General features: G+C 46.8%; 1 protein-coding gene across 10 annotated transcripts in view; it reads left to right on the top strand.

Annotated features, from left to right (window-relative positions):
* Positions 1-481: 481 nt before the first annotated feature.
* Positions 482-24,126, top strand: part of SEMA4D (semaphorin 4D) — a 96,517-nt gene continuing 72,872 nt past the window's right edge. For 6 of the 10 annotated variants that reach the window (XM_084305284.1, XM_084305285.1, XM_084305286.1 and 3 more), the window contains exon 1: positions 482-784. The gene's annotated coding sequence lies outside the window, so the exon portion shown is untranslated. Of the gene's footprint in view, positions 785-5,371; positions 5,524-5,617; positions 5,765-24,126 lie in introns of all 10 variants that reach the window. The other 4 variants (XM_084305292.1, XM_084305287.1, XM_084305288.1 and 1 more) reach the window with 3 other exon arrangements.

Here is a 24,126-nt window from a genome sequence, read left to right as displayed (position 1 = left end):
TAATACCCGCAGCCAGTCCCAGAGGAGACGCAGCTTACTCCTTTTGCCGGCATAAATCGCAGCAAATTCCCCGAATAAAACGCGATACGCTATACAGATTTTTCACCCTGCCACTGCATTTGCACTGGGGGTTTTCCTGCCCAGCTGCGCGACCCTTTTCCACGCTGCGGACAGGTAAAGGGTGGGACGTGCCCCTCGCCCTGCCGAGGACAGCATCTCCCCACGCTCTCCTGCCCGGCTGTGGTGCTCGCTTCCCGAGGGAGGCCCCGGACCTGGCGCCCCGGTGGTGTGTGATCCTGAGGGGCTGCGGGGGGCTGCGCTGACCCAGCCTGTTGGTGTCGGTGGCGTTTCCCCGCCGTGCCCCTCACAAATGGCAGGCGCTGGGCCTCGCCTGCCGCCCTGCAGGGGGAACACAACCACAGCCCGGGCGGCCGCCATACTGCGGGGCAACCCAAACTTGTTACACGCGGGCACCCGGCCCTCCTCCTCCTCCTCCTCCTTCCTCCCCTCCTCCTCCTCCTCTTCGCCGCCGGGAGGAGGGGGCTGCGGGGGCTCACCCCGCGGCGGGGAGGCGCCGAGGCGGGCGGGGGCCGGGCGATGCGGGCAGCCCCCCCCCGTCCCCGGCAGCCCGGCCCGGCCCAGCCCCGCTCGGCTCCGCGCCGCCGCAGGTAGAGCAGCGCCCGGCGCGGGGTCAGGGCTCACAGCGGGGCCGCAGGAGCCGGAGCCGGAGCCGGAGCAGGAGCAGGGCGGCTGCAGCCGCCGAGCCGAGCCGAGCCGAGCCGAGGTGGGTGCCGGGGCCTGCGGCGGGGAGACCCCCACCCACGGGCACGCGTGGGCTGGGGGCGCTGCACCTGCTGCTGGGGTGGGTGGGGGGGTGCGGGCGGCTGCTGCTCGCCCCGCGCTGTCCCCGGCTGTCCCCTCGCGCGTCCCCTGCCCGCTGCGGGTGTCCTGGGAGCCCGGCTCCATTTCGTGGCGCCCACCCCGCAGCGGGCACTTGTTGGCCGGACGCCCCCCTGCCCTCCTCCCCCTGCCCTCCCGCCCGAGCCTGCTGCCCTGCGAGGCCCCCGGGACGGGCGGGGGTGTTGGCAGGGTGCGGGTGGGCGCTGGGCGCTCCTTCCCGCAGCGCCGCTGCCCCCAGAAGCCAGCCAGCAGCGAGGTGCCTGCATGCATGCTGGCCACGGGTAGAAACCAGGCTCTGCTGCTGTGGAGCTGCGCTGGCAGATGAAGCCTGTCTCCAGCGGGACTTCTCAGCCACGGGAGCAAATAATGCACCCCCCCCCCCCCCCAAAAAAAAAAGCTGTGCGCACCCAGAGGTGCGTTGAGGGTGTTGGCGAGAGCTGCCAGCCCTCGTACTGACCCAGGCAGGTCTGCAGCTGAATTTCGTGTCTCCTTTTCGTGTGGTTTGAAATAGAAACAAAAGGCCCGGGTGGCTGGTGGGGAGGGAGGGTGGTAGCTCCTTCCCCGCCGAAAGGAGCCATGTGCTGTCAGCCTTTGAGGACGGCTCTGGTTCAGAGCCGCGGGGCTGATGGGCGGCTTCTTTGGGCAGCGTGCGTACAGGTGTGCTCGGAGGTGTCCTCTGATGTGCTGTGCTCCTTCCCTTCGCTGGTGGTATGAGTCGGGGCCCTCTCTTCCCCCCGTGCAAGCAGCTATCACACAAAATGCTCGATAACCTTTCCTGAGCCTGCATGCATGGCTGCAGCTGCAGCGTTACACCACGTAGGCTGCGGTCCCACGAGGGTGAGGGACGGGCTGACGCCCTGCCACCAGGTCACATAGGTCTAAGGCAAGTCATCTCCCATCAGAGTCCAAGGATGAGATGGGTTATCCCTGCTTTTGCTCTGCAAAAATAGCTTGAAATGGATAGTGGTGAGGGAAGGGAGATGTAATTGCCAAGATTTAGTAACACTTCTTGTAAGCCTTTGATGCTTCCAAATGTTGGATCTTGCAAAAGCTCAGATTATTCTGTGATTTAAATGAGTTGAAAAGTCATTTCTGAAGGCGTGCGACCATGGAAGTGTTATTTGTGAATGGATGCTACCCTACTACGCCTTCCTCTAAAGTTTAATTAAAGACACAGCTGCGAGATAATTCTTCAGCATGGCTTACTTTTGGAAAAACTCATGAAACAGAGGAGTGCGTTCCTGGTAGCACATGACAGAGAGGGTGGTGTTTTAGGGGTGGCAACAAAAAGAAGGAAAACAGATCATAAACTTCCCTTGTGCATCCTTCAAAGGTTCTTTCTTTTATTTTAGCACCTGCGTGTAAATTCCTGTGCTGGAAGTTTAAGATGAGTGTTCAATCTTCATCATTGTGGTGATACCGAACACCTCGGGGATGTTGTTTCTTGTGCCTGGTCCTCTGCTGCTGCCTGCTGAAGAAAGATGCGCCCAGCTGGGCTGCTGGCTGGCCCAAGAGGGGCACACCTGTATGTGCTTCTGCCTCCTGCACCTGGTTGTGCTCTCTCTGAAGCTCTCCCCTCTTCCTTTCTCACTCTCTGTTTCTCTGATGACGATGATGAAGCTTTTTGTAAGGCTGTCATCACCTGGCTTTGCGCAGCCCTATGCTCGGAGTCCCTAAGGAAGATGGGTGGAAGCATATCAAAAAGAGCAGGGGAGGTCCTGCTGGTTTCTCCAGGGTCTTGTTTCCAGGGGGACAAAGTGGCTGCAGAGTGGCTTTTTGGCATCCAGTGCCTCAAGGAGCCTGTGAGTGCTGAAAGGATGCGGGTGCCCTGCTGCCCGGAGAGCTAGCAGAACTGGCAGCACAGGCAGATTTCGGAAAATGGCATGAGTCAATAAGCAGACATTCAGTTTTGATCCTGTTGGTACTTTTTGGACAGGGAGGAGAGTGAGAGAGGTAGGAAAAAATACATAACTATATATTTATATGTAGTATTTGCTGTGAGGGGGCATGTGTGTTGGCAGCACTGCAGTTCCCAGATTTTTGACGGTAGGTGTTTCGAAGCACAAAGCAGCACACTTGAGCTGTAAGAACGTAGTCTAGAAGTACTAAGGGGAAACAAAACAGGTGGCAAATTAACATGAACTTGGGCTGTCAGTGTGAGCAGATAAGAAAGCCTTCTGAGGGCAGTAAATAAAGTTAATTGAAAACCTTGTATCAAGTTTTGACCAAGTCTGTTAACGATACGGAAATAATGATCATCTTGCAGTCTTTCCCGCCTCTTCCACCTGTTTCTTTTTCTCTCTGTTCGTGTACAGCAGTGAACCCATTATCCACGAGGCACTTTCTGCCTTGATCCTCTTAAAAAATTAGTGTTAGCCTATATATGAGGCAAGCCAAAGAGGATTGAATGCCGTGCTGCGAAATCAGTACCTGTTGGCCTCATTGCAAGGGCAGGCCAGCTGCGTGCTACTTGCCCATTCTCCTCAGAGCATGCTTTCGGCACCGTGAGGAGGAGGAGGAAGAGGGTGATGTGCATTCCCACCGGACTTGTACGTGATGGAGCTCTTCCATGGAGCTGACCAGGAGTGCCTGGAGTTACTGGGCTGGGAAGCCAAAGGGGTCCTGAGTGCATCTGCTCGCTGGGCTGGGGGACAGAAGATGATGCACAAAGCGAGGCAGGGCGTATAGAGGAGGGTGTTTCCGCTGGGAGAGCGGGCAGGGGAGCAGGAACTCCTGCAAGCCTTTCGCCCTCATGTAGGAGGGGGACCGCAGGAGCAAGGTGAGGTGCCGTGGGGAGGTACTGCCTGCTCCGCGAGTGGCAGGGCAGGAGGAAAAGGGGGAGAAATGCATGAAACGTGATTATAGCTCTCACTGTGTTCGGGAGTAGTTTTCCAGGGCAGCCTGTAGCTGTGTTTCTGCTGAGTTTTTCCTCCTTCCCCTGATATAAAGCAGGCATTATTCTTGCCCCAGATGATTGCTTTTTATATGTATATGCTCAGTTGTGCTTGATTTTTTTTTTCATAAACAAATGATGCTCTCTGAACTTTGTCATTGTATATACAAAGGGACGCATAGAAAAGTGGAGGCTAATTTTTTTTAAAAGAATGTCTTTGTTCTCATTTTCACTGAAAGAGATAATACATTATAGTTGGCTGCTACTGGAAAAACAATGCAGGATGTAGGGGAGAGCCCTAGAGATGTGAAAGGTCTTGGATTTATGTTTCAATTCTCCCATTTTAAATGTGATGTGCTTTGGGGAGAGTGGAACTATGCGGACTTTGTTCTCAAAAAAGTGTCCTATGAATCTATGTCATAAACCAGATCTGTGAGCTTGTGCTTGGCTTTCCTGAGGCTTGCAGTGGTTAAACCCCCAAGCTGGAACTGCTTCAGAAGCAGCTATCTGTTTCTTACATCATTTAGTATAACATAGGCTGTGTGAAGTTTCTGTGAGGACACGTGAGATGTGGTAATTTAACTCTGTGAAACGTGTTCTGTTGCAACCTGTGGAAGTAGGAAAGAATAAACCTGCTGTGCCTGCTGGTGTGCGAAGCTGTCACGTGCACGTGGGTAGCGCTGGCTTGCTCTCTGGATCTCTAGCCGCTGCTTAATCCAGAGCAAAAGGAACATGCATCAATATTGCATATCAAAAATAACCTGTGCACTTTACCTTATCCTTCAGTGCTTGAGTTTATTCAGGAGCTGTGTTATGGATCGCCTGTGGCAAGCAAAGCCCCAGCTGTTAGCACAAGGAGAACATGTCCACTTGGTGAAACCACTTTTTTGGGGTGTTGGAAGGGCACAGCTTGTGGAAGGAGGGCATACCTCCCACTGGACCTGCTGGGAATATGGACAGTCTTTTTCCAGCCTGTCCTAACAGTACATTTACTACGCTTCCCTCTAAGCTCCAGCTTGTATTTTCCTCGTGGCCTTCCTAATTCTTGCCAGACGTCGTAGTGTGGGCCGTGAGATGTTTCTGCCTGTAAATCTGTATTTGATCTGAGCGCAGTAACAGTTGTCTGCAAAGCCTTTGAAAACAGAGGAGCCTGCTGCAGGCAGGAGCTCGTAATCGACGGCCCAGGCCCCTCTCATGCATCTGCGTGGTGCAGCATTGCTGCCTTTGGGGTACACCTGCAGAGCTTTCCCTGCACGATGGGGTTCCCTCTTGAGTGCACCCTCCCAGCTTCTCCCAAAATTCATCAGCAGAAAAGCTGGAGTGAATACAAAAGCTCAGTAATGCTCTCGGTTGTCATTTCGGATGTAGAAGTCTGCCGGAGTGATGTCAGGCTAGCAGAGCTTTCTTCTCTCCCACACTTCTGTGTTTTTGATTTAAAAAAAAAAAAAGTGCATGAAGTGACCAGAGGCAAAGACTTTGGCGTTCTTGTTTCTGCCCGGCAGTTGCATAATTACTAAGGATTTGCTAAAGATGTGTATGTATAAGCACACAGATTCCCCCTCTGTATTTGTCTTGCAGATCTACCCTACCTGAAGGATCCATTTGTCAGAAAGTGAGTCGTCCATCACAACTCCAGGTGTAAAGAAAATTAACACCTTTGATGGAACTAATTTAAAAAAAAAAAAAAAAAAAAGCAAACTCACTGAAAAGTATCTGTCAGTTGAACCAGAGTAAGAATTACATTATTTATTTATTTTTCCTGTTAAAATCTAGTCTTATTTAGGTGAGAGAGAATAACCATCTTTTTGTTCTTGAAATTATTAGGGTTGTCAAAAATTTGCAGTTAACAAGCCTAGGTGCTGGGCCCTACTGAAATAAATTCACTGTCCAGTTGAATATGACGATGTCTTTACTCCAGGTGTCAGTGGAATTGATAAACTGCTCTGAAAGGTCATCCTGATTATCTTCTAGGTAAGTGGGACACATAATGGCCTTTTCATTTCACTTCCTTTGCACAGGAATTAGTTTTGAGGGATTGTATGATAAATATGTAAGACAGGCCTTTTCGTAGGCTTAAGAGCTTTCCTCTCTGTGCAATTCTATCTCCCAGAAGAATTAAATAATAATAATAAAGAAAACCCCATCCGTACGGATACATTTACAGCATTCCGGTTAAGATATTTGACTAATTGCCTTCAACAAGGGTAGATGCTACGCAAATATTTTTTTTCAAATACACAAAGAAGTAACTAAGTATATTTTGATTCTCACACACTCTACATGTCAGAGGAATTTACTATTGCATTGGCAGAGGCTGAATGAAATAACTCCACATACAGTTCATACTATATGAATCAAATGCCTGCATATTAAATCTTGGATTAGCGTTTGCTCACAGTATGAAGATACTGATATGTATATATTCTAAAATGGATGAATTTGCTTATCTGGATTTAAAAAAAAATTTTTTTTTGAAGTATCTGCTTACATTTGCCCTGAAATGGGCCTCCCATGTGCATAAATTGATTGCAAGTCTAATGATGCATGCTGATAATCAGGAATTCCACTGAGGTTTTTAAGAACTTCTTTTTTCCTGCTTTAGCACTGATAGTCACCAGGGGAAAAAAAGTAACCATTATTCAGAGCCTGTCTTCTGTTCTTTAATTTAATTGTTGGCTTTTATGAGAGGTTCAGTTCCTGTCACTGCATGTCTGCCTCTGTTTTTCTTCATAGCTATGCCTCCATCCTCTAGAAGAGGATGCAAATTTGTTGCATTTCAGTAGCTTTGGAAAAAAAAAATAAATTCTTCACAGATTGTGGAGTGATGCCTTTGATCACGTGAAGCATCCCGTTGCACTCTGGGTTTCTGGTTGGCGTTTGGAGAGGGCGCTGGGGATGGATTTGCTGCTGCCGAAATGATGGTGCTGGCATGGACCGGGCGCGTGTCCGGGAAGGGGCAAGGGCGGCAGGAAGTGGGTTCAGCAGGAGCAGTTAATGTTTGCCTGCAGAAGGTGAATGGAGTCAGCTGTGTTAATTTCCATGCAACAAATGGGCTTTGAGAGTCAGAGGTGTTAATGTGACCCTGTCATTACGCAGCGCTAGGCGGTGGAGGAGGCTTTGAGGTTCCCACAGAGAGCTCCTGGCCTGCCCATTTCCATGGCAACGGCCATCATTTAAACATTTATAACCTTTGATTAAAGATACAAAAAGGAGGGGAAAACCTTTTAAACGTTACAAATGTAAAGCTTTAACTAGGTCTTTCGCTTTAACAATATCCCTTATTTACATTCCTTGGAGTGTGGAGGTTTTATAAGGAACGCAGCTGTCCCTTCCCCATTTGGTAGGCTTCGAGATGACATTTCGGGGCAAATGCAGTGTTCTGGAGATAGCAATCTGACTTTGATCATAGCTGCACTGACATTACTCCACCAATTTAGTTGCTATTTATTTACATTAGTGTACTTTGCACCAAAATTGTGCTTGAAGTCTGTTATGCAAGATTTATGCCTCTGATAAAAGTGTTTGGGGAAAATAGCTATTTCTGTGTTGAATAAAATTAGTTTTTAAAGAGGAGGAAGATGAGATAGACCCGAAATTACAGACTCTGAAGCAGTGTAATGGCTGATACACAAAAGCCTTATGCTAGTGGGAAGCGCAAGCTGTAACTGCAGAAAATACAGGCTGGTTGCTAGCCTGCAAATTGTGTAGAAGGGCATGCTTCTGCCCGGTGTACCTCCACATCCAGTCCTCCTTCCTTTCCCCATATGCACGGTCTTTAACGTGTGGTTGCATAGCAGTGCTGCGGGAGAAATGCTCCCCGTTTGGGTTGGGGATTCTCACGTGTGGTGCTTGGGTGCGTGGCGTTAGGCTTTCTGGGAGTTTCCCACTGCTGGAATAATCTGCCATTATATTTTTGTTTTGTTTTTTAATCCTTCCCGCTTCTCACCCTCCCCCCAACCTGCTGCTACTTGCAATTCGTTCCTGGGGAGATGGAGGGAAATACTGAATGTGCTAGTGGATTTCATGGTCATGCTGTCGAAAGCTGTGGTGTAACGTCAGGACTGGCACAGTGGGAGCTCTGAAGAAGGATGAAATAAAGCTGTATTTCTTCTCTGCTTTTACTTGGGGCAGCTGAAATTTGGTTCTGCTTCGGGCTAATCCGCACTGACTATAGGTGAGGATAGAAATGGGGTGACTGCCTCAGTGGGAAAACAACAAAAATGTCTTCTGGTGACGTGTAGCCTTGGACGTACTGCTTGGGATCTAGATACGCTTTTGAAAGGCAGCAGCACACTGAGAGCATCCAGGTGTCAGGACCGTGTCAGATGGATCCGTGACATAGCTGTGGAGTTTCCCACCAATTTGATGAATCAGAAGGGTGGGTTTCGGGTTAGTCAGTTGTCTTTCCGAGTAGTCAGAGGATGAAAAGTACGCTGCTCCGTCTCAGGAAACAGCCCAAGGGCTCCTCTGTGCTGCACTGTGTGTGTACTAGTGTGGACAGTTTGGTGCTATATATTCTTATGTTGCATTTCTTACGCTTCCTAAAGTATGAGGAAATGCTTGTGATATAGTGCTTGTTTTGTGATGGGGTGGCTCATTTGCTAGTATTGTGAACGTATGTTAGTAGTGCTGAGACGAGTCAGCTTTGTTTTTTTCTTTTACAAACTTAGAAGATGCTGTGCTTCAGAGTGGCTTTTTTTTTTTTTTTTTTTTTTTTTTTTGCTGTGTCTTGCTTCCCATGTCCTATTTATCCCTTCCTACCTTTAAAATAACTATGCGTTCTCAGTTTTTACCCACCATCAGCCATTCTGCCGCTCAAATCGCTTCTTGTGAAAGTTCTTGCTTAATCCTTATGTTGTTTCCCTTTTGGAGGCACGTAGGTGTAGGAGCTTTGTGGTTATACCTTGCATACGGTGAGGAAGAGGGGTTGAAGACCTGTGCAGACGCTGGGGCACACACTGGGTGATGCCAGTGCCTTGCACGAGGGCATCCCCTCAGGGCTGTGTTTGGGGAGGATTCTGCAGCAGGGTGCCAGGCTTAAACTCCTCGAGGACGTGCGCGGTTTCTGGGTCTCCATTCGTATTGATGGGACATGCTGTCCTGGTTGCAGACACAGACAGAGCTGAATGACAGAATTGTGGAGTGGTTTGTGTTGGAAGGGACCTTAAAGATCACTTCTTCCAACCTGCTTGCCGTGGACAGGGTCATTTCTAGGCCAGGCTGTCCAAAGCCCCATCCAACCTGGCCTTGCACGCTTCCTCCCTCAGATACGAATGGAGCTGGTTCAGGGTCTCCAAAGCTGTTTGGCTTAAAATTTACTGTGTGGACAAGTCTCAAAGGACTGGCGATTTGTAAGATTTGCAGCAGTGTGGTGTGACGCGGTGACAGCTTGTTCAGCAGCGGTGTAGTTGTGGGTTTTGCATTGCAGCAGTGCACTCTCTGAGTTCCCTCATGCAGCCTCTCTGTCTGTGGAGGGGAAGACAATTTGTTCTGAGCAGAACAAAGCTGACGTTCCCAGAGGTTCATGTCCAGCATCTCCCTTGAGGACCGTGGTGTTTGGTCCCAGGTCGGAGGCTTGGCTGCTGTGCAAGCAGGGTGGGAGAGGCTGGGTTTGAGCTTCATGTGGTCAGGTCTCCATGGAAGTGCCACAGGGCAGGCTCCCTGGTACCCCCAGAGAGGATCCCCTGCACCAGAGAGGACACAGGCTGCTCACTGTGCTGCAGGCAAGCCAGCTCAGCTGGTGGTGGCAGGCCAGTGATGAAGCTGGTAGCTACATGCTGGTTGAAGTCTGCTCCCAAAGCAAGCTCGTTAGCATTTTGGAAACGAATGATAATGTGGTGTGGGGGAATATTATACCGAACAGCTCAAGTTGACCCACTAACAATCTGCTAAGGAAAGAAAGCTCCAAGGTTGCGTAAGCTAGCTGGAAAATGGGTCCCAGTATATAAATAGTGACGAAATAAAGACCCATCTGAGAGTGAAATCTCTGGATTTCTTTCACTGAGCTCCTTTCCAGTTGCTGAGGTGTGAGCTGTAGTTTTGGCAACTCTTGTTTTTAACCACAGTTAAACAATTGCATTTAAGGCTGAAGTAAGCATTAGTTCAAGTTGCCTTTCCACCTGAATAAAAGACACTCTGAGCGTATCCAGTTACACCTGTGAAGAGGGTAGTCATTTGTGTTGTGATTAAAGAATGCTTTTAGTGAAAGGCCAAAATCATGGACCGGCTTTCTGAGGTAATTTTGTTGTAGTGTTTAATCAGCGGAAAACGAAAGCTGTGAGGTTTTCATCAGCTCCTGTGTCAGGGAGGGAGAGGACTCGATACCTATGGTAACATGCAGAAAGTAAACGGGGTCAATGCTTGAGGAAAGAAATCCTTCCTAATTCCTGTGGCTAAACATATTTTTGTGACTGATTCTAATTCTGACAGCAGCTATCAGGAAAATGTGCATGCTTTTCCTGGTGTTCAGTTATGTATAATAAACACATTTGTTAGTTTACGTCTTTGTCATCCGCGACTAAGACTTTAATTGTTGTTTTGTTTTTTTTTTTTAAAGTCTTAAAAAATTGTTTCATGAGCTTTAAAAACTCCATCCTGAGCATGTAGAGCTCTGTAAGTGCAAGCTCTTATGTCACAAGCAAGCTCCTAATAATATTGTTTGAAAATGTTCTCAAATGCAGATGGAAGTGTGTAGAGGTGGGGAACTGAGTTGTTCTGAAGTGAAGCACATTGAAAGTGTGTGTTGAAGCTTGTTCTGTGTTTTATGTGCACAGCTTCAAACCCTTGAAGTTCTGATGATCTGAACATGCACATCCAGTTGTGCTGCGGCAGCTCTGGAGTAGTGCAGACTGTAGCATTTGGGAAGTCTGGATGATCAGGGAGGGCATCCAGATCCTGAAATGCCTGGATAGAGCTCAACAGGAACAGATATACCTATGTGATGTTCAGACTTTGCATATTTTTCTGTTGACTTCTGAAATATTCTTAGTGATTTAGCTCTGAGCCTGAAAAAAGCAATGTAGACTTTTAATGTGCTTTCATTACAGCCAACACCACCAAGAAAACATTGGCTGTTTAGGTGTTCATGTGGGATTGTGATTGCTGCACAGATTGAAGAAGGCCCTCAGATGTGCTCAAATGTCTTCAGTAGTTTTTTAAAAGCTTTTCTTATGCTAATGAAAATCCTTCATGGTTACATGCATGTGAGTTGTTGAATTCTTGAGTTTAAAGACTTCATACCCTTTAAAATTGTAAACGTGGTATTGATACTAAAATGGTATACTTAGCTATTCAGGCTGTATGAATATGTTGATTCTCTAACGCCTGTGAAGTTCCCTCTGTTCACGGTGGAACCTCAAGGTAGATTTAAAATTAATCAAATGTTGACTGTAAAGCCACACGCATTACAGAAGCTGTACTTTGTGATACTGGCATACATTAGGATTCTCATGGGAAATAGGAAGAAAAAAGATGTTTTATTGCTATGAGAATGACTATAGTGATGCCTACTGATTTCAGCATTCAAAGAGGAAAAATACAGAGTTTTGAGCCACTGCCTTTTTTCTACCAGTCATTTTTTGAAAGTGCATCGATGGAACTATTTGTACTGCTGTGAACAAGAACATATCAGGTGGGTACTGCCTGTACTGGAACAAACAGCTTTATTGTTTCCTGGATTGTCTTGAGTATAAAAATGCAAAGGCCAAAACAGTAATAAAAACAGACGATTACTTCTGCTCATTCGAAGAGAAAAGCAGTAGCTAAAATACAATTTAGTTTTAATTCTTTATGTTTCACTTCATCTACTTCAAAGCAGTTGATAAAAAGCGTAGCTGATACTTTGCTTATACAGACAATTATGTCCCACAGGCTTTGTTAGAATTAAAGCCACTTTAAATTTTAATACCAAACTGCTTGTAAATTGTTTTAATCTAAAATTTCATATCAAACTGTTGAGATACTTACATTCATGGAGCAAAGTAGGTATTTTAGTTCACTTTTAATGACTAGCACATGTGAGCTATGTAAATTGAGTTGCATGCATAGGATTTCCAGTACGTAGAACAAAGCAGAATTGTATGTAACGTTTGTCTGTGCCTCAGATTCCTGATGCTGCAGCATCTGACGAATGTATACGTAGCCGTCTGCTCTGTTTGCAGACTACGTGCTGCAGATAGCCACCCGCCTTGGCACAGACTGTCCGGCCTCATCGCGCTGATCCAACAGCGGGGTGCGTGCCAAAGGCTGAAGCGTGCAGGGCAAGGGGCACGGCGTACCGTGTCCAGCACAGCACCGCCGGGCTTGGGGGTTGGTGACGGCGGTCTTCTCAGGGTCTCTGCTACCACATGCAGCATTTCTGTGTCTGCCTGTGAAAGCGGTGCAGAGCTGTGCCTAGCAGCCTGGGCCGTGACAGGCCGTGGTGGTGGGGTGGCCGCCTGCAGAGCGGCAGGCCCATCTTGCTGCGAGGTGCCCGGCGTGGCTGCAAGGCAGCCCTGTTGGGCCGGGGAGGTGTGGAGGCATGCGTCCGCTTGCTGAGGAAGTGCTCCGAAAATCAGGGGCGCCCGGGCGCTTCCCCTTCCCAGCCCTGGCTTGCTTATGTCTTGACTCACACGCTTAAGGGCTCGCCCCAGCTGACTTGTGCAAGGCAGGGCTTCTCTATCTGCTGATGTTGTCACCGTATTGTTTCCACTTCTCAAGTTTCTTATGTTCATGTGATCGCTTTAAGGATATAAAACTCTTTATTTCCGGTCTCCTGAAGCAAGCGTTTCTTCCTCCCTTTTTAAAACTCTTTAATTGTAATCCTTCATTGTGCTTTCACTTGTTTCTCTGATGCTTTTCTGAAAAGGTTTGAAGATTTCTGTGTGTCTGTGGCATGGGGTGAGCCACCAGCAGTTTAATCTTCTCCAATTGACAGAAACGTGAACTTTTTAAAACGTTTGTGTAGCAACAAGCTGAGGTTTGCCTGAGTCTTTGAGAGGCTGTGGAGGAGGATATGAAGGCTTTACGATCCCTGAAATTCTCATCCCAGCAATCAAGCCCTAAGATAACCAAGTTAGGTAGTTCCTTTAGTGAAGAGAGGAGGGACCTGAGGGCTGGGATAGGACAGTTTGTCATTTCCTTAATTAACGATTTCCATTTCCTGCAAGTATCCGAAGCCATCAGGTTCAGGCGTAATTGATGTTTTTACTCCTGTACCACGGCTGTGGTGTTCAGGTAGGCATTTGAGGGCCTGAAGGAGAGCTTTGGTGCACTCAGTGTTTATAGATAAACACATGTGGGAGACACGGTCCCTTCTTGGGGAAGTTTACAGCATATTTTGGAGCAGGAAGAAAGGGAACCCCACAGGAGGAGGAGAAGCAGAATTTGGAAGAGCAAGCTCGAGATGAACTGCGTGGTCTTGCTGCATCAGACTCTTCGGCTGTTATGTCTGAGAATGCTTTTCTGTAAGTCTTGCTGCAAACGTGTATCTCAAAGGCACAGGGTAAAAAAGGGAAGGGGGCGACTACCTGTCAGTTTACTAAGCTGAGAAGGCTAAAGATATGAAGGACAGAAAAGTGGCTGTTTTGGGTAAAAGGAAAAAATTACAGGATTTAAGCATGCCATGTCCTGCCAGTAAAGATGATTTTGGTGCCTCTTTTACAGTGAGGACATTGAAGACCATGTTTAGATTTTATCTTCCAAGTAGGATGTGGGAAGAGACAGTGACTGTTTTGAAGAAACATACCTGCACAATTTCTAGATGCTGACATTTCATCCTAGAGTGAAGCTACAGCAGTTGATGGAAGCTGAAATTAGCGTTACTCTGATTCACACAGTTTATTTTTCGGTATACCCGCTGCAAGTATATTGGTAATGCCTACAAGCATTTTTTTCTTTCTGTCTCTCCAATTCATTGAGAAATAGATACCTGGTTTTATTTTCTGAGGTATTTCTGCAGAGAGCTGCTTGAATGTCCTTTGTTGTAAATCTGTCCATGGTTTTATAACTCTTGGTAATTTTATTGGTATCCTGCCTCTGCCAGGGCATGACGACTTGCAAATCTACTGTGGCTTGTTACCATGCTCACACTGTGATAAAAATTGAGAGGTAACACAGTTGATCATTGCTGATTATGTATGTATCGAGGTATACCAAAAGCATTGTGGGTTCATTTCTGCAAATGGATTTTCCCTGAGGTTTGCATGCAGCCTGGACTGACTGACCCTCGGCGGTAGCTGTATTGATAAGCTAAGTCCTAATAGGCAGCTGGTGCAGTAGTGTGAAGTGGGCTTTTGGAGGGGGGCCTTGCTTGGAATATGGTTCTCATTAGGGCAGAGCACCACATCTGAAGTCATTTTAATTCTCGACAGCATGGTACTGCCTTGCGGAGACAGTGCGATTACTCCGGGGAGGAGGTGGAAGTGCCTCGCGTCACTCAGCTGTCCTGCTGCTGATTAAGGGGTGACACTGTCCCAGACGCCTTTCGGAGGCAGGCAATTATTTTCAGCTGGAGAGATGTTAACCAAGAACTGAAGCCCTAGGGGAGGAAAGGGTGAGCAAGGCCAGAGAAGGAGGGGGGGGGGAGCTCACAAAACACAGAACATTTATTTTACTATTTCTATGTCTTGGGCTCTCCCGTTACAAGGCTTTCACCATTGGCACGGTGAGGCACTGCATGTTTGTGGCTGACTGCACAGAGCTAAGTGTTCTGTTCCGTAAGTTTTTTTTACATTTGCTTGAATATAAAATAATTTTGTATTAATTTGCATCCTACTGTATGGTTAGTGAGACCAGCACAGATGCTTTGTCTTTCTACTCTTCTTTTCATGTAGCATTGTGGTTTGTTTGTTTGTTGTTTTGTTTATTTTTATTTTTGCTTAAATATTGATCCAGAATCCAGTTTTAATCAGTGGAGGGATTTATATCCAGCAGGCTGCTGCCATGTGGTCATTATTTTTGTGATAGACTCATTACTTGATGATAAAATTCAGGCCATTGCCTACTGCTCAAGGCAACCTTTTGCTACGGTCTTTGTAAGAGAGCTGTGAGAACAGCCATGCAGCTTGGGTTGCAGGTAAGAAATTAATTTTTTTGGTTATTTTGTAAGTCAGTGGAAGTTGAAAGCTCATTTAAAGGTTCTTTATCAACTACATTAGTTGTCACAACAGGGAATAATTTAGTAGCAGTAGAAAATAATTGCTTCAGCTTGTAAAATGCTGTAATCTAGGCTTGAAATGTGAGAGGTTTATACAGTATTGTCACTGTTGACTGACTGATTTCATTACATCACAACTAACAATAAAGCTGTTTGAATTACTCAGCAGATTGAGTTTCTTAAACTGACTGTGAGTCACATTGCCTGTATGGAGATTAATTGTAAATGGTCTTATGTTTGTGTGCGTGTTGCAGAGAGATATCCTTCGCTAACAGCCTGGATTCAGCACCTGTCTGTAGCTCGAGAGTACTCAGGCACAGTTAGGTGTAGTCCCTACAAACAGAAACGCCCAGGAAAGAGCCTCAGTACTGCTGTGATGGGACCTACTGAGAACCTGTCTTGTTGGCTGGTTGCGTATAGATACTGTATGGTTTCTATTGCCATACAGCTTAAATAAGAATTAACAACTGCAACAAAAAAAGCCCAACCCTTTGATGCATGTATTGTGTAAATTGTAGCTGAACAGGCTGCTGCTTTGTGTACACGGCTGGTGTGCAAAATTGTAGTTTGAAGCTTGAAATCTGTTTCGAAGACATGAAACTTTGAAGTGATTTCTGTTGGCATATACAGAACAGTCTGTGTTTATATAAGTATCTGGCAGCTGAATGTCAGTATTTTTTTTCAAAGAATAGCCTTGCTGATATTAGAAGAAAAATGGAGTGGAAAAAAAAGCCCTCAGTTGTGGTTGTGCCCTAGAATGTACTACTAGTTTTTCTGGTTATTGCTATTAAATCATGCTGATGCTTTTGGTTTTTTGCTGAGACTTAGCATATATCTTGCATAACTAGCATATGCTTTTCTGTTTGTGCTCATTTTTAATTTAAGTGTACCTTGCTTATCAGCATCACCAAAGCTCACTTGAATAAACAAAGAGAACTCATTCCCTTCAAATCCAAACTCAGCTGCAGGTAGTCTGCCTTTTGCTTTCCAACAATGGCAAACCAGGAGTAAATCTGCCTTTTAGCAGACATCAGAATAATCTTTTATGCTTCCAAAAGTTCTTTTTTGCATAGTAACAGGAACCTGCTAAATAGCAAGACAGTGCTGTTAGGTTTTATTGACATCGTTCCTTTGCCTAATAGGAAACAGAAAACAAAGGGGTAGGGGAAGTTTTAAGCATTTTGAGGAGGAAAGACTTTAGGCTGAAACTTTCCTTGTGTTCAATTAGCGGATATATATGTGTATTTATTGGACTGTTTCATTACGGTGGTCCGGGTCTAAGTGCTTAATTAGCTTGTTTGTTGAAGTCAGGCAGGAGAAGAAAATAAAGGACCCAGGTAAAACTTTGCAGGCTGTGAGTGAGCAGGCGGCACGTGAGGCTGTGCTGGGGTTGGCCTGCCTCCATGGAGAGGAGGATTTCCTGGGCGATGCTGTGGGCTGGAGGTCTCAGGTGGGTCAGGAGTGGTGGTGGTAGCACGGGGCCACCCGTGCTGCTGCAGCAGCTGGAGGAGCAGTCCCACCAGTGCTGGCTTTGGTGTCTGCCTCGCTGCTGCCTCCCTGTCCTCCACCGGAGTATGGATGCCATGCTCTGTGGGCAGCACTCCCTAGCTAGGGACTGATTCCTGAGCACACTCGAGTAGGCAGTACTCTGCTTTTGCTCCTGTACCTCTCCCTCACCTTCTAATTAGCTTCCCTCTCAGCTTTGCGGGTGCTGGAGGCTGGGGCGAAGGCGCCAGGGCCATGAGGAGGCTCAGTGGGGCCTTTCTTGACCCCTGCCTGCTGCCACCACCACCCCTGGGCCTCCTGGCCCGGCCTTTGTGCCTGACCCATGCCTCTCCTGCGCCCCAGGCTCCCAAAATTATGGCTTCAGGGGAGGGGTGATGAGGGGACTGGGGGTGTCCTCAGCGTGGTGTCGTCATCCCCTTCCTACGTGGCCAAAGCCATGCTGGCATGTTGCTGCCTCTGTTTATATCAGCTGGCCGCCCGCTTTTCTTGCTAATGAAACGTGGCTAATGAAGTAGTTGGCATCTGTTTTGGGAGAGGGTGAATGGGAGAGGGGAACCTCTAAGAACAGCTTTATGGCTTGGCTCTGCGGACCAGCTATTTAATGTAGCGCAATAAAACTTTGCAATTTTAGCAATTCAGAGCGATCTGAGCAGTTTCACATTGTTTTACTGCATGAACAAAGCAGCTATTGTTCTCCTGGTCATAGCTGTTTGCCTCCATCAGTGTGAAATGAGGTCCAGGAGAGCTGCTGTGTGTGAAACAAGCGAGATCTCTTCTGAAAGCCCCGCAGATGTGTGGGATTAGCCTGTCACTGCTGGGGCAGCCTGAGCAAGGACCAGATGGGGGTGTGCAGCTCGGCACGCCAGCCAGGAGCCAGGGCCTTCCCCAGCTAATGTGGCTCGTGCAAATAGTGCAGGCATCCTCGGTGGCTTGTACAAGTAGTGTGGACATCGGCGTGGCGGCCTGTTGTGCGCCTCTCTAGAGATGCGTCCCCAAGTGTGCAGGCCGGGGGGGGTGGGGGGGGGTGTTTGTGGCCTCTGGGAAGGCTGCAGCATCACCAGATGCAAAATGAGGTCTGTTTGTGGGACTTGGTCCGGTGGGACTTGCTGGAAGCACTGTGACTATGAAATTAAGTGAGGTGGGCAACGTAAATCTGTAGTTCGAAGCTTCAGCTAGGAGGACGCTTCTTGAAAATAGCATTTAGATGCTTGAATTTGCCTGAAAGTAAAATGACTACATGAGCTGACTTTCATGCCTGTTAAGTTCTCTCCTTTTATATTAAATGTTGCTTTAAACTTTAAAGGCATCAGTCAATTAAAGAAGTCTGCACCTTCCTAAAATATATTTTATAAGTAATTATTTTACTTTATTAATATTATTGTACCTACCATATAATATATACTAATATATGTTATTACAAGTAATTATAGTAATTACATTTATCATGTAAATACAAATTTTCTTGTCTGGAAATCTGGTGGAGGACAGGATCCTGAAGGGCCCTATTTGCTTGAAGTTTGGGTGTTATGCCGAGGATGCATGAGGAACTTCAGAAGAAATAACAAGTTATACCTGTTTCTTTGATTTGAGAAGTTACTAGTTCAAAGCTGAGGGATCTTATAGCTCTCATTATAGGATCTGCCTTCTTGTGTTAGATCCGTGGGTGACAGGAACAGATGAAATATTTTCGGAAGTAGTCAGGAAAGAACGGAGAAGAGAAGCTAGTTGAGCTCAGTGCAATCTGTCCGGGCCTCGTGCAGGTACCTGTGTGGCTGATGGGACGCTGCTGCATTATTTCCTGCAGGAAAGAAACGTGATGCCCCTGCGTGAGTTTTGCGGGGCTCCTGCAGAGTACCTATAAATATATGTGAATAGTAATGAATAGTACTTCCACGCCAGCTGATAGACTGGGAGTTTGCAGTCTAGGGGAAGGAAAGTCTGGCAGGAGGGAAGCCTGTTGTTGTCTGCTGTTGATGTTTCCTCCATAACATTGCTGGCAGGATAGATTTGGAAACACGAAAGAAGAGATCCTTACACTGAGCCTTCCAGGCTGGTTCTGTTTGCCACACTCATGCTATGCTCAGTGACCCCTCCGCTTCACCAGGATACAGACGGTGCAGGTGAGTCAGCTGAATGGTAATTTGGACAATGATGCGTTGTACCAATAGTGATCGAGTTCCTCAAATCATGATGCTACCGCAGGCAAAACACCACAAACTGCTGCTCTCCTTTCATTCCAGACTGTCCCAGACGTCTTCAGATCCTGTTTCAGGTTTGAAGAGAAAGTTTTTTGAGGTCTGGCACGCATGCAGAACATGCAGTGTCTTGAGCCTGAAAGTTACCTTCCCATTAATTTGATTTTACAACTTTCTTGGGCTGCCGTGAGATTTATTTATTTATTTATCTATCTATTTATTTATTTATTTATTTATTTATTTATTTTTGTCCACGTGGGATTTCTCACGAAGGCTCTTAATTATCGAGTGCAGTTTGGGGAGTTCCCTGTGCGTTACCTTCAGCTGATGTTCTGTCGGTGTACTTATGTTGAAATTCATATTGTATTATAATTGCTGTTTATAAATTACACCTGCAGTATGTTAGAGGTTATCTGGAAATTGAGAAATAAATGGCATAACACAAGCATAACATATGAAGTAAACGTGTACTAAGACATTTCCTTTGCAAGAGCTTGAAATGTGTCTGAGTTAAATATGCAAAAATATGCAGAGAGAACATTTGTAATTATGCCATGCAAGCTTGAAGGACTTAATATGGAGAACTTGTATTGAAGTGATTCATGACATATAGAAGCAGACTTAAAAGAGTGTGGCTTTGTGAAGGACACTTTTGAAATCGAGGTGGGATTTTTCCAAGCTTTGTAACCAAATAGAAGTCAAGGAGATTTTTGAAAATGAATTTCAGATAGGTGACTTGGTAGAGCCTTGCTCTGTACTGACTAGGTATTCGGCTTTGGAAGTGTGCATGTAGTTATACTGGATTTAGCTTCCAACTTGGTGATGGGTTGGGTAGACCAATAATCAGAAAAATATGTGCTGTGCTGATGAAACTTTTGTGGAGAAATAGAGAAACACCTTCAAAATAGCCAGAAGGCTAGATTTTTGCTCTCTCACTGAGAGGTGTGCATGAAGTTTTTCTGGGCATCGAGCAGGATTGTGAGGTGTACCTTTAGAAGGTGGTAGCACTTGGAGAAGAAGGTAAGTGAGTGGGTTGCTGCCCTGGTCAGGGGTTGGCCTGGAGCAACTTGCATGCTACTGCTGCAGCTGTGCTGCAGTCTTCATTGCTTCTGGATCTTGTAGCTAGAGCTGCGTTGTAGAAATTGTCAGCAAAAATGTTGGGAAGAAGCTTGAAAAAGCCAGTCAAACATCCTGGGAAACAGTTGGCTTGTATCGTCCCAGAAGTGCATCAGCTGGTATCCTGCCTGCCCTGCAGTGCTTGTCTGAGACAGAGGATAGGGAGGCTGGGTGCTGAACTTGAGCTTGCCCAAGACAAAAAGATAACCTGACAAAAGCATAACCCAGTACTGCCTTGGAAGTATAGCTGATCATCAGGAAGCACTTCCTTACGGTGTGGGTGATGGAGCACTGGCACGGGTTGCCCAGAGAGGCTGTCAGCTGTGGTGTCTGCCTCCTGGGAGCTCTCCTAGAGCCTCCTGTGCGTGGTCCTGGGCAGCCTGCTCCAGGTGTCCCTGCTTGAGCAGGGGGTTGGACTAGGTGACCTCCAGAGGTCCCTTCCAGCCTAAACCCTTCTGATTGGGGGAAATAAAGCAAATTTAAGTTGTTAACGTAGCCCTTAACATGGCTACGTTATGGCTATGTAGCATGGGTCTCTGGTGCTGTTGGGTGAAATTCTGGCACCAAGACCAGGAGTTTATGTACTAGTCTTGTTTCCCCTGTGCAGAAAAAAGGATCTTTCTTCACTCTGTGTTTCTAACGATGGCAAATCTCCCACCTCATCATGTGTCCAGTGGTTAATTATTCTGCGCCTTGAGTGTCCGTACAGTATTTCCATCTTATAGTTGATCTTAGGTTTCTGGCCACAGGATCTTTTTAAAACTTAATTAAATGAAAGACCACACTATGCAATATCACCTTCTACTACTAACACCTGGTAGTTAACAGCTCTAACAGTTCGTTGCGTAGACTGTAGGAAGTGGTTTCTTTCTGCCTAAGCAAATGGTTTACTGTTGAAAATACTGTTCTGTCTGTTCTTGGAAGTGTACAAATGTCTGTCATTTGTCAAGTTGTTATTCCAGAACATAGTGCTCCAAAGCTATCAGTCTTAAAATACTGTTAAATGACGTTACAGGGAAGAATAAATGAGCAAAATCAGCATTGTCTTGCTTTTTTTTTTTTTCCCTCTTGAGTTATTAAATGTTTTAAATATAACACTAAGTAGCACACCACCAAAAAGCACAGTCCCAGAAAAATCAACCTGATTATTTGGTTTTAAGTAAATAATTAATTTGGCTTCTTTTACCTTTCTACAAGAGGTTTAGGGGGAAGGATGGATGATCACGTTATTGAGTAGACTAGTTAAATAATCTAGGTTCTTTTCACTCTAACTAATGCCAAGTAACACGAGGAATGAATTAGTTTTTACTTAGTATGAACAGAGCTATATATTAGTTGCGTATTATATTAAACATGAAAACAGTGGTTAAATACAGGTGGCGTAGGAATTTCTGAACCAGCAAGCGCAGCAAAACTTGAATTAAGCTCCTCGTTCAATTAATTGCATGTTGGTAAGTATACACTGAACTCTGGGCTGCAGCCGTGCGGTCTGCTGCCTCTCCTCCTGGTAGAAATGAGGGCAGCTTGCACCTTCAGCAAACTGTGCCCGTGTCTATTTGCTGTATTTGTTGTAAGTCCTGTTTTGCTAGAGCGAGGTGGAGAGGGAGCTTGAAACACCAGTGCCTGGACACAAAGAGAAGCCCAAACCCCAGGGGTTGAGGGGGTGGTGGGACCTGCCCCGTGGGCAGCGGCTGACCTGCGATGGGCAGCAGAGGCTGGATGCAGCACGGGGCAGCTGAGGGTGGATGTGGTGGCTGGAGTGAGGATTAGGGCCCCCCGTGACGTGAGGTGGGTAAGAGCTGCTTGCTGCGTTGCCTATAGCTATGCTTTGGCTGTGAGGCACCCCGCAGCTCAAGCCCTTCTTCAGGAGCAGTAACCTTTTATTCGGTTTTCTGTAAGATTTATTTTAGTGGTGGGAACTGATGTGTGATCCCTGGAATTGAGTTCCTATTGGATGCACCTTTACTTCAATACTCAATGTAGAAAAAGTGTTTTGCTGAATGAGTATTAAAATAGTCAAAGCTGAAGGGCTAATAAACTTACAACGAATAGTTTTGAAGGGAGTGTATTACTTTGAAAATCAATGCATGGTAGGCTCTGGAGTATTTTGTGATTCATTCTTTGAAGGGACAAACTGGAATAACTTATGTTGGTCTGCGCCTAATTGTTGTTTTTTTTTTTGAGTTGTTGTTAGATTGAAGTGCTTCCGAGCCCAGAACCAACCTTCATTAGCTCTCGAAGGGCTTAACAGAAAAGCAGGTATAAAATCAATTTAGGAGGCGGAAACCATTGCCAGTACTTGTGTGTGAAACCATTTGTGCGGATGATGCTGACTTACACCGAGAACATGCACTCCTGTGTTTATACTCTTAACTTCACGATGCTGACGTGCTGAAGTGGTGCCTCTCCAGAGATGTACGTACGCTGTCTCAAGTGTCCCCCTTCACGGTAGCTTTTTGTGACATTCAGCGCAATTCACCTTGACATTTACTCAAGTAGTTTTCTATTGAAAGGATATTTTCGCTATCTCATCGTAAGGTTTACAAAAGAAATGAGTTTAATTGCTCACATCGAAGCGCTCACCCCTCCCACTTGCACACATTCTGCAAGTGAAACGTGTTAATCCCCTCCTGCCCTCCCCCCATTGAAGAAGCCTGATACGTTTCCTTTTGCATTAGTTAGGCCTTCTGGGAAATACATGCAGAAATAAAAGGCTTTTCTATAGCCCTTTCTCCCTCAGGAATGCATAGAAACCAGCTCCTTGGATCTGTTCCACAATTTGAAACTTGATTTGCGGGGGGGGCGGGGGAGTATATAATCCTATGCACATGTTACTGAGAGAGACCTAATTAAAATTTGAGGTAGAGGTGCAGGTTCTTAGAGGATCTCGCGCTACTTTTTCGAAAAAGCATTTCATGTGCCTTATTTGCAATCCGTATGTTGTGCCGAGGCATGTTTCCGAAGCAGGTATGTAAAGCTCTCTTAGCTATATGACCTCTGGTTTTCCATCCTCTTTATTAGCAGCATGTACCCAGACAGCCTACACAGAAGGGGCTTCTTTTGTTTATAAAGATTACTCGAGGATGGTGATGGTTTCTCGGCTGCTGACAGTATTCACACATTTTACCTCAGCTACAGCAAAAGGCGTGCCCTTTGCCGGGGGGCAAATATTCGTGCATGCTCGTTACACATCCATGAAAACCCATGGGAAGAGGTGCTGTGGGGTTTCACAGTGATGTTGAGATGTTGGTTGATGTCAGTGCCGTACTGAGGGCAGAAAGGCTGGTGTGTAGCCTCAGTGCGTTGGGACAGGCAGGAATCCCAGCAGGCTGGGCTGGGGTGACCATCACATTGCGAAGTAACCCAAGCGCTGAGATACCTGCGTGGTTCGGTAGCCCCTGGGGCTTGTAGGTACTGGATCCTCCTCGGATCATACCTGGGCTTAGCCCAGGATGGGCATGCTGGTGCCCACAAGGTTGGTGAGATAAAAGCAGCGGTGTGGTGGCTTGGGCATAAGCTGCTGTCCATGCTGCTGGGCGTGTGCCAGTGCCCATGCTCTCCTTCTCCTGCCTGAGTGTGCCTGGAGGCGAGTGAAGTGTGAACTTGAGCTCTTCTATGGGGACAGTGTGACTGAACCCAAAGATCTCCTGTGTCTTCACTGCATTGGCAACCACGGGCAGAAATAGTTTCCTTGTCCCCACAATAATTGCATGTGTTCATATGTAGGTTGGAAAGAAAACACCCAATTTTCGAGTCTCTGGTGCTCTCCAGGTAATCTAAGCAGAGGCAGTGCTGCTGCCTCTTGGCACAGTTGAGGCAGTCCACGTAACGCTGGGGAGGCAGCTCCTCCTCACCATCAGCAGCCTCATTTCCAGTGCCAGCAGAGCCAGCCTAACCTTCTCATGTCCCTATACAGACCCCTGGAAGTGGCGGTGGGGCCGGTGCGGGGCCGTGCAGCCCTGCTCCCAGCCCGGCTGCGGGGGCAGGAGCCGCCTGAGCTGGTTTTGCTGGGGAGAGGAGCGCCGGGGGAGCCACAACGTGGTCGGTGTGGTGGTGAGCCACGGCATGCAAACGGGCACCGACAAATTAGGGTTGAATCTGGCTGGGCTGAAGCGACGGGTTCTTTCAGCTGATGAAAATATTTCATAAATATTGGCTTGTTTTCAGCTGCTATCTAGTGTGGAACTGTAGGTCATACTCCTTGGCAGTCGCTGAAGAAGAAAGTTATTTTCATTCCACGCCTCTCCCTGGAGCGAGAGATTATAATCTCAGTGATGACAGGTTGTCAGGTTATCTTCTTCTTTCTCCCCCCAAGTTTTAGGAAGGAATTGCAGGGGACTTGGTGCAGGAGACCTGTTGCACGACGTCCTCCTTTTGATGCC

Source organism: Netta rufina (genome assembly GCF_964035555.1).
Source record: "Netta rufina genome assembly, chromosome: Z".
Taxonomy (NCBI): domain Eukaryota; kingdom Metazoa; phylum Chordata; class Aves; order Anseriformes; family Anatidae; genus Netta; species Netta rufina.
Note: the sequence above shows the minus strand (reverse complement) of the source record. Positions and strands in the feature narration are given on the sequence as shown.